This window comes from Electrophorus electricus, unplaced genomic scaffold (genome assembly GCF_041902795.1).
Source record: "Electrophorus electricus isolate QZ-2024a unplaced genomic scaffold, ASM4190279v1 Scaffold175, whole genome shotgun sequence".
Classification (NCBI taxonomy): domain Eukaryota; kingdom Metazoa; phylum Chordata; class Actinopteri; order Gymnotiformes; family Gymnotidae; genus Electrophorus; species Electrophorus electricus.
This window is the reverse complement of record NW_027658456.1, coordinates 27,501-37,500: the sequence shown is the minus strand read 5'-3', so window position 1 is coordinate 37,500 and position 10,000 is coordinate 27,501. Positions and strand designations below refer to the sequence as shown.

The 10,000-nt window shown below is 56.4% G+C and overlaps 3 non-coding genes across 3 annotated transcripts in view; all 3 read right to left on the bottom strand.

Annotated features, from left to right (window-relative positions):
* The window catches only part of LOC145655105 (28S ribosomal RNA), a 4,149-nt gene extending 3,955 nt beyond the window's left edge, over positions 1-194 (bottom strand). Inside the window, exon 1 of the ribosomal RNA XR_014121278.1 lies at positions 1-194. This exon is cut by the window's left edge and continues 3,955 nt beyond it. This is a non-coding gene — a ribosomal RNA (28S ribosomal RNA).
* A 617-nt stretch (positions 195-811) lies between these two features.
* On the bottom strand, positions 812-965 carry LOC145655109 (5.8S ribosomal RNA). Its single transcript, XR_014121282.1, has one exon. It is a non-coding gene; the product is annotated as a 5.8S ribosomal RNA (ribosomal RNA).
* Positions 966-1,847: 882 nt separating this feature from the next.
* Positions 1,848-3,686, bottom strand: LOC145655100 (18S ribosomal RNA). Its single transcript, XR_014121273.1, has one exon. It is a non-coding gene; the product is annotated as an 18S ribosomal RNA (ribosomal RNA).
* Between the last annotated feature and the right edge of the window lie 6,314 nt (positions 3,687-10,000).

Genomic DNA, 10,000 nt, shown 5'->3' with positions numbered 1-10,000 from the left:
GGCCCCCGGCCCGCGCCAGGAAGAAAACAGACTTCCATACGCCACAATTCCCCTCGCCCGCACCCGGACGGGGGATTCAGCGCTGGGCTCTTCCCTCTTCGCTCGCCGCTACTGAGGGAATCCTTGTTAGTTTCTTTTCCTCCGCTTAGTAATATGCTTAAATTCAGCGGGTTGTCTCGTCTGATCTGAGGTCGCTCCCGAGTTCGCTCTGGAGGGTTGCCCAGAAGCGTGAACACCGCCGGGTTAGGGGACGAGTCCCTTTTCACCCGGGCTAACGAGGACACAGGTCGGGACGTCACGGACGTGCCACGGACAGGTCGGCCCGTAAGGAAAACGCCAGAGGCAGAGCCACCCGAACCCCGACCCCCCCCACCCCCCCCACCGGGGGAGGGGGGGGGGGAACGCATGTAACAACAACCTCCCTCCGCTCGCGCACGTAACGGAACAGAACAGACACCTTTCCGTGATCCGCCTGCGCAGGGGGTGAGAAAAGAAGCGAAAACGTGGGCAGCCAAAGCGGAGAGAACCCACCGGCAGCCACGCTCGCTTCTTTCTCGGGCGCAGGGGACCACGTTCCTGGCCAGGCCAGGAGCGGAGCCGAAACGAACCGAAACGAACCGAAGCGGGGGAGGAGAAGCTTGTGCACGGAGAACGGGCACTCAACCGCAGCGAACCCACCGACCGGATCTCACCGAGACAGCGACCGGGAACCGTCTGCTTTTAGGAAGACGGAGGCCAGGGGGCACCCCCCCACCTACGAACCTCCAACCGCGGTCCCGCCTGAGAAGGCAGGTCCGACAGATAGGAATAGCGACCCTCAGACAGGCGTAGCCCCGGGATGGACCCGGGGCCGCAATGTGCGTTCGAAATGTCGATGATCAATGTGTCCTGCAATTCACATTAGTTCTCGCAGCTGGCTGCGTTCTTCATCGACGCACGAGCCAAGTGATCCACCGCTAAGAGTTGTACTCTTTTATTTCAGGCTCAGTTTAGGTCTTTCACCACGACTACAAAGACAGGTTTAAAAGGTTTCACCAACCGGTCAGGCGCCCCCGTCTGCGAGTGTTGAAACGGGCGCGGGGTTGCGCTTTGCCCACACGCCCCACGTGGCAGACGAGTCAGTCTTTGAACCGCGGCCCTCCGCGCCCGCCCCGTCCGACCCCTCGAAAGGGGTGGAACTCACGTAGCGTGGGCCAAGCCCTAGGTACCTGCCGGGGGTCCCCCTGAGACTCCTTTCTGAGAGAGAGAAGCAGGGGAACCGGCTGCGCCACCCACCACCACCACGCCCCAGGACGCCGGTGGGCGGACGAACACAGGAAGGGCCATGGCCTGCCCCACGAGGAGCAGCGCTCGCAACCCCCCCCGGAAAGTCCGCTCGTCAGCGAGCAAGGGGACGGGGATGAATGACAAGGACAACAAAATAGGAAAACCCCTCGCGGTGGACGGAGGCAGCGGCCGTGCGAGCGAGAGGGAGGGCGCGGGACGGACCCGTACGACCCGCTCGACTCGCAGGCGCTTCTCCTGCCGGCAAGGTGAGGGGAAACCGGCCTTCGCCCGACGAGCGGGGACGCCGAGTTTTTTGAACGACGCGTCTCTCGCGCTGGAACCCAGAGAATACCGGGGCCTGCGGGGGGGGGGTGCTGAAGGACGACGCGGAGGAAGAGGCGGAGGACGAGGAAGGGGTGGGAGGGACTAGGCTCCTCCTTTATGCCTTCTGTCCAGCCTGACCTGCAAGCGACCACGTGTAACAGCAACCCCGAAGACCCTTTCGACCCTGGGCCCCGACGCGGGGGGACGGCGAAGTCGAGGGGGTCGGGAGAGGAGGCACGCCGGACAGCGTTACCCGTTAATGATCCTTTCGCAGGTTCACCTACGAAAACCTTGTTACGACTTTTACTTCCTCTAGATAGTCAAGTTTGATCGACTTCTCGGCGCTCCGCCAAGGCCCGCGAGGAGCCCCGGCGGGGCCGATCCGAGGACCTCACTAAACCATCCGATCGGTAGTAGCGACGGGCGGTGTGTACAAAGGGCAGGGACTTAATCAACGCGAGCTTATGACCCGCGCTTACTGGGAATTCCTCGTTCATGGGGAATAATTGCAATCCCCAGTCCCCATCACGAATGGGGTTCAGCGGATTACCCGCACCTCTCGGTGTAGGGTAGGCACACGCTGATCCAACCATTGTGGCGCGCGTGCAGCCCCGGACATCTAAGGGCATCACAGACCTGTTATTGCTCCATCTCGCGTGGCTGAACGCCACTTGTCCCTCTAAGAAGTTTGACGCCGACCGCGGAGGGCCGCGTAACTATTTAGCATGCCGGAGTCTCGTTCGTTATCGGAATTAACCAGACAAATCGCTCCACCAACTAAGAACGGCCATGCACCACCACCCACAGAATCGAGAAAGAGCTATCAATCTGTCAATCCTTTCCGTGTCCGGGCCGGGTGAGGTTTCCCGTGTTGAGTCAAATTAAGCCGCAGGCTCCACTCCTGGTGGTGCCCTTCCGTCAATTCCTTTAAGTTTCAGCTTTGCAACCATACTCCCCCCGGAACCCACAGACTCGTGGTTTCCCTCACGCTGCCCGGCGGGTCATGGGAATAACGCCGCCGGATCGCGGGTCGGCATAGTTTACGGTCGGAACTACGACGGTATCTGATCGTCTTCGAACCTCCGACTTTCGTTCTTGATTAATGAAAACATTCTTGGCAAATGCTTTCGCTTTCGTCCGTCTTGCGCCGGTCCAAGAATTTCACCTCTAGCGGCGCAATACGAATGCCCCCGGCCGTCCCTCTTAATCATGGCCCTGGTTCAGGAAACCCACAAAATAGAACCGGAGTCCTATTCCATTATTCCTAGCTCAGGTATTCAGGCGAGAAGCGGGCCCGCTTTGAACACTCTAATTTTTTCAAAGTAAACGCTCCGAGCCCCGTCCGGACACCCAGCCAAGGGCATCCGGGGGGCACCGGGAGACAGGGTCTGAGACAGGCGGTGGCACGCCTCGCGGCGGACCGCCAGCCCACTCCCGACATCCAACTACGAGCTTTTTAACTGCAGCAACTTTAATATACGCTATTGGAGCTGGAATTACCGCGGCTGCTGGCACCAGACTTGCCCTCCAATGGGTCCTCACCCATGGGTTTAGGATACGCTCATTCCGATTACAGGGCCTCGAAAGAGACCTGTATCGTTATTTTTCGTCACTACCTCCCCGTGTCGGGAATGGGTAATTTGCGCGCCTGCTGCCTTCCTTGGATGTGGTAGCCGTTTCTCAGGCTCCCTCTCCGGAATCGAACCCTGATTCCCCGTTACCCGTGGTCACCATGGTAGCCGACTATGGTACCATCGAAAGTTGATAGGGCAGACATTCGAATGAGACGTCGCCGCCGCGGAGGGCGCGCGATCGGCCCGAGGTTATCTAGAGTCACCAAAGCGGCCGGGGGGCCCGAGCCCCCCGGATGGGTTTTGGGTCTGATAAATGCACGCATCCCCCGAAGGGTCAGCGCTCGTTTGCATGTATTAGCTCTAGAATTACCACAGTTATCCGAGTAACGTGTGGAGCGATCAAAGGAACCATAACTGATTTAATGAGCCATTCGCAGTTTCACTGTACCGGCCGTGTGCACTTAGACCTGCATGGCTTAATCTTTGAGACAAGCATATGTTACTGGCAGGATCAACCAGGTAGTTTGCACCGTGGTCTGGGATGAACCACGAGTGACATCCGCCTCCCCTTCCGGGGGCTAGGAAGCAGCGGGTTGTAAGTGCGTGCGCCGTCAGGTCCAGACGCCATACAGGGCTACCCAGGACAGCTTCCGCGGCCAGTGTAAACGTGCTCGCGCACCGCCCTCTGGCCTTCGGACGCCGACCTCTCACCTTGATGCAAAGCTGTCCCATCCGGTCATGCCCGCACCGTACCCCGTCCACCTCCTCCGGAGGTGCGGACGGCCGACTCCAGGTGCTTTCGGCGTTCCCTCTCTTCACGCCGTTTTGATTTTCGTGGGCCGCTGGTGGGGGGACAAGGGAAAGACCTCGTCGAATTCCCTCCCCCCTAGCCTCGCTCAACCTACGTTTCGTGATGTAACCAAGAAGAGTGATTCGTGGGCCCAGGTAGGTTTGAAGAGGAGGCCAACAAAGCAGGGCACTCCCTTCCTCCCAAACCACAGACACCAGTATAGGACAACTGAGTAGACAGACTGGCCGTCTGAGTCTCCCCCAGAGAGTTCTGGGATGGGTTACAAATAACCCCCACCCCCCATCAGAGGCTTGACCCGCTAGAACCAGGGAGGATCTGTCAAAACCGCTCTCCACATCAGAAGTTCTGGATCAGCCGGGGCTGGTCGGCAGACGTCCACCTAAGGCCGTGGCCTAACCCCGTGTGGGGGGATAGCGCTCGCACCCGTACACGTGGACACCCGCTCGTCAAATGGCTGGCTCCTCACTTACCGTAGGGGGAATGGTTTGCCTACCCCTGGCGGGTCTGGTACTCCACTCTACCAAACAAGGAAGCAACACACCAATAGACCCCTGCAACACCGGGCAGCTTTGGGCAGTGTCACTACACTCCTCCTTGTTCTTCACGTTCCTTCCGTGGTGATTTTTTTTTTTTTTTCGTGGCCATTGCCGTGCATGGCTTCCCCATCGCTTTGCATGCTCTCCATTGCCTCGTGCTGCTTCACCATTGGTCTCACCTGGAGACCGAAGCCGCTCTCCCAGTAACCCGATGGTACCTGGCCAGAAAACCCCGTGCCCGATTTCATCTAGGACAAGGGCCAAACCACAGACCGTGCCCGTCCAGGGTCAACCCCTGGTCGGACAGGCCTGGTGGGTCGATACCATGGATGTGGCAGGCCGACGAGAATCCACTGGTACATTTACAAACACGCCCACCCTGGTGGCATGGCTGTACGACCCATCGTCGAAGCACGCTGCGGCGGACTGAGCCATTGGATCCAGTTGCCTGGGCGTACACTCAGCCCAACAGACGCACTCGGGTCGGGGAGAGCAAAGCAGACTGTGTGCCTGGATGTGCCCACTTCCATAGGGGAATCGGCATGATGGTTCACTTAACCCGAGGAGGGCTCCCCTCGCGGGATAAGCACCCCCCTCGGGGGATGGGGGGGGGGGGGGGCATCCAGAGCACACCACTTTCCGGTAGGGGACAGGCGTTTGATCATGTGTCCGAGGGAGAGCTCCCCTTGCCGGCCGAACACCCCTCGGACTCCCCTTGGGCTTCCAGAGAACGCCACTGGATGAATTTAGTGCTTGGACCCCATTGATTCTCTTTGCTCTCCCATATACCCGACGGGACCTATTTGCAAAACCCCGTGCCAACCAGACCTCCAGGAAGGGGGCTGGCGGCTAACCATGCCCAGCAGGGTGCACCCTGGTCGGACACTTTGGGAGGGTCGAGAGCCTGGAAGTGCCACCCGGGGGAGTAATTCTGATTTCCGTTTTAATGCACTCAGGGACAGCCCGAGGACCTCTGTAGTGCACCTGAGGCGGACTGAGCCGTCGGGTCCAGGGGTCTGGAGTTCGGAACCTCCAGGGTTCACCTGGCTGTTCTCTTAGCCCGGCAGGGTGCACCCTGGTCGGACACTTTGGGAGGGTCGAGAGCCTGGATGTGCCACCCCGACGAGTAATGAGTTTTCCCTTCGTATCTCTTCCGGACCAGGTCCGATTCGCACGAAACTCGCTGGGCATGGCCAGGAGCGCCCCCTGCTGCCCACGCCACCGTCCCCGCGCTTCTACTCCCGAGGGCCGAGGAGACAGCGAAGCGTGGGTCGGGTCGCCTGCTTCCAGGGTCTCCCTGGTACTCTCCAGTCTCCCGAGTCCATCGGGTCCGACCTCGTATTTTTAGCCCAGACGGGGAATGAGAAAGGGGCCCCCGACCGCCCGAGGGCGGACGCTCGCTTCTCAGCCTAGGAACGTCCGATTCCCATGAAACTTTTACGCCAGACGTTCCTGGCAGCGAGCGCGTTCAAAGGTGACCCGCGCTGCTTCTCTCCTCCCAAGGGCCGAAGAGATATTCGTCTTCAAACCCGACCGGCCCTGTGTTTGCCGCCCCGGCGGTTTTAAAAAATCATAGCGTAAAAACGGTGGGTGCGCTTCGCCTGCCGCTTGGACAGCGTTAAACGGCAGCCCCGGCTCTTTCCAAAGGGCCCTCAACCGACTTTCTGCTCCCAAGGAGCCCAGAGATATGAAACCGAAAAATCAAAACCCCGTGCCAACCAGACCTCCAGGAAGGGGGCTGGCGGCTAACCATGCCCGGCAGGGTGCACCCTGGTCGGACGCTTTGGGAGGGTCGAGAGCCTGGATGTGCCACCCCGACGAGTAATGAGTTTTCCCTTCGTATCTCTTCCGGACCAGGTCCGATTCGCACGAAACTCGCTGGGCATGGCCAGGAGCGCCCCCTGCTGCCCACGCCACCGTCCCCGCGCTTCTACTCCCGAGGGCCGAGGAGACAGCGAAGCGTGGGTCGGGTCGCCTGCTTCCAGGGTCTCCCTGGTACTCTCCAGTCTCCCGAGTCCATCGGGTCCGACCTCGTATTTTTAGCCCAGACGGGGAATGAGAAAGGGGCCCCCGACCGCCCGAGGGCGGGCGCTCGCTTCTCAGCCTAGGAACGTCCGATTCCCACGAAACTTTTACGCCAGACGTTCCTGGCAGCGAGCGCGTTCAAAGGTGACCCGCGCTGCTTCTCTCCTCCCAAGGGCCGAAGAGATATTCGTCTTCAAACCCGACCGGCCCTGTGTTTGCCGCCCCGGCGGTTTTAAAAAATCATAGCGTAAAAACGGTGGGTGCGCTTCGCCTGCCGCTTGGACAGCGTTAAACGGCAGCCCCGGCTCTTTCCAAAGGGCCCTCAACCGACTTTCTGCTCCCAAGGAGCCCAGAGATATGAAACCGATAAATCAAAACCCCGTGCCAACCAGACCTCCAGGAAGGGGGCTGGCGGCTAACCATGCCCGGCAGGGTGCACCCTGGTCGGACGCTTTGGGAGGGTCGAGAGCCTGGATGTGCCACCCCGACGAGTAATGAGTTTTCCCTTCGTATCTCTTCCGGACCAGGTCCGATTCGCACGAAACTCGCTGGGCATGGCCAGGAGCGCCCCCTGCTGCCCAGGCCTGGCTCTGGGCCTGGGCACACTTCATTCACTTTGTACCTTTAAATCATACTACTACTACTACTACTACCACCAGAATTCCAGGGCCAAGAGGTCACACAGTCATACACAGCAAAGTAGCTCTGGGCCTGGGCACACTTCAAGAAGTTTGTCCCTTTATATAAGCCTAGAAATAGACTTCCAGGCCCAAGAGTTCAAACACATTCATGCCCAGCAAAGTAGCTCTGGGCCTGGGCACACTTCAATCACTTTGTGCCTTTAAATCATACTACTACTACCAGACTTCCAGGCCCAAGAGGTCAAACACAGTCATGCCCAGCAAAGTAGCTCTGGGCCTGGGCACACTTCATTCACTTTGTGCCTTTAAATCATACTACTACTACCACCAGAATTCCAGGGCCAAGAGGTCACACAGTCATACACAGCAAAGTAGCTCTGGGCCTGGGCACACTTCAAGAAGTTTGACCCTTTATATAAGCCTAGAAATAGACTTCCAGAGCCAAGAGGTCAAACACAGTCATGCACAGCAAAGTAGCTCTGGGCCTGGGCACACTTCAAGCACTTTGTGCCTTTAAATCATACTACTACTACTACTACTACTACTACTACTACTACTACCAGACTTCCAGGCCCAAGAGTTCAAACACATTCATGCCCAGCAAAGTAGCTCTGGGCCTGGGCACACTTCATTCACTTTGTGCCTTTAAATCATACTACTACTACCACCAGACTTCCAGGGCCAAGAGGTCAACCACAGTCATGCACAGCAAAGTAGCTCTGGGCCTGGGCACACTTCAAGATGTTTGACCCTTTATATAAGCCTAGAAATAGACTTCCAGGCCCAAGAGTTCAAACACATTCATGCCCAGCAAAGTAGCTCTGGGCCTGGGCACACTTCAATCACTTTGTGCCTTTAAATCATACTACTACTACCACCAGACTTCCAGGCCCAAGAGGTCAAACACAGTCATGCCCAGCAAAGTAGCTCTGGGCCTGGGCACACTTCAATCACTTTGTGCCTTTAAATCATACTACTACTACCACCAGACTTCCAGGCCCTGGAGGTCACACCTTCATGCCTAGCAAGGTTGCTTTACACCTGCGCACACTTCAGACCGTTTCACTCTTTTAATCCTTCAAAGTACCACATTTCCAGACCCAAGAGGTCACAGAATCATGCCCAGCAAAGTAGCTCTGGGCCTGGGCACACTTCAATCACTTTGTGCCTTTAAATCATACTACTACTACCAGACTTCCAGGCCCCAGAGGTCAAACACAGTCATGCCCAGCAAAGTAGCTCTGGGCCTGGGCACACTTCAAGAAGTTTGACCCTTTATATAAGCCTAGAAATAGACTTCCAGAGCCAAGAGGTCAAACACAGTCATGCACAGCAAAGTAGCTCTGGGCCTGGGCACACTTCATTCACTTTGTACCTTTAAATCATACTACTACTACCAGACTTCCAGGCCCAAGAGTTCAAACACATTCATGCCCAGCAAAGTAGCTCTGGGCCTGGGCACACTTCAATCACTTTGTGTCTTTAAATCATACTACTACTACCAGACTTCCAGGCCCCAGAGGTCAAACACAGTCATGCCCAGCAAAGTAGCTCTGGGCCTGGGCACACTTCAAGAAGTTTGACCCTTTATATAAGCCTAGAAATAGACTTTCAGGCCCAAGAGGTCAAACACAGTCATGCCCAGCAAAGTAGCTGTGGGCCTGGGCACACTTCATTCACTTTGTACCTTTAAATCATACTACTACTACTACTACTACTACTACTACTACTACTACTACTACTACCAGACTTCCAGGCCCAAGAGGTCAAACACAGTCATGCCCAGCAAAGTAGCTCTGGGCCTGGGCACACTTCAAGAAGTTTGACCCTTTATATAAGCCTAGAAATAGACTTCCAGGCCCAAGAGTTCAAACACATTCATGCCCAGCAAAGTAGCTCTGGGCCTGGGCACACTTCAATCACTTTGTGCCTTTAAATCATACTACTACTACCAGACTTCCAGGCCCCAGAGGTCAAACACAGTCATGCCCAGCAAAGTAGCTCTGGGCCTGGGCACACTTCAAGAAGTTTGACCCTTTATATAAGCCTAGAAATAGACTTCCAGAGCCAAGAGGTCAAACACAGTCATGCCCAGCAAAGTAGCTCTGGGCCTGGGCACACTTCAATCACTTTGTGCCTTTAAATCATACTACTACTACCACCAGACTTCCAGGCCCAAGAGGTCAAACACAGTCATGCCCAGCAAAGTAGCTCTGGGCCTGGGCACACTTCAATCACTTTGTGCCTTTAAATCATACTACTACTACCACCAGACTTCCAGGCCCTGGAGGTCACACCTTCATGCCTAGCAAGGTTGCTTTACACCTGCGCACACTTCAGACCGTTTCACTCTTTTAATCCTTCAAAGTACCACATTTCCAGACCCAAGAGGTCACAGAATCATGCCCAGCAAAGTAGCTCTGGGCCTGGGCACACTTCAATCACTTTGTGCCTTTAAATCATACTACTACTACCAGACTTCCAGGCCCCAGAGGTCAAACACAGTCATGCCCAGCAAAGTAGCTCTGGGCCTGGGCACACTTCAAGAAGTTTGACCCTTTATATAAGCCTAGAAATAGACTTCCAGAGCCAAGAGGTCAAACACAGTCATGCACAGCAAAGTAGCTCTGGGCCTGGGCACACTTCATTCACTTTGTACCTTTAAATCATACTACTACTACCAGACTTCCAGGCCCAAGAGTTCAAACACATTCATGCCCAGCAAAGTAGCTCTGGGCCTGGGCACACTTCAATCACTTTGTGTCTTTAAATCATACTACTACTACCAGACTTCCAGGCCCCAGAGGTCAAACACAGTCATGC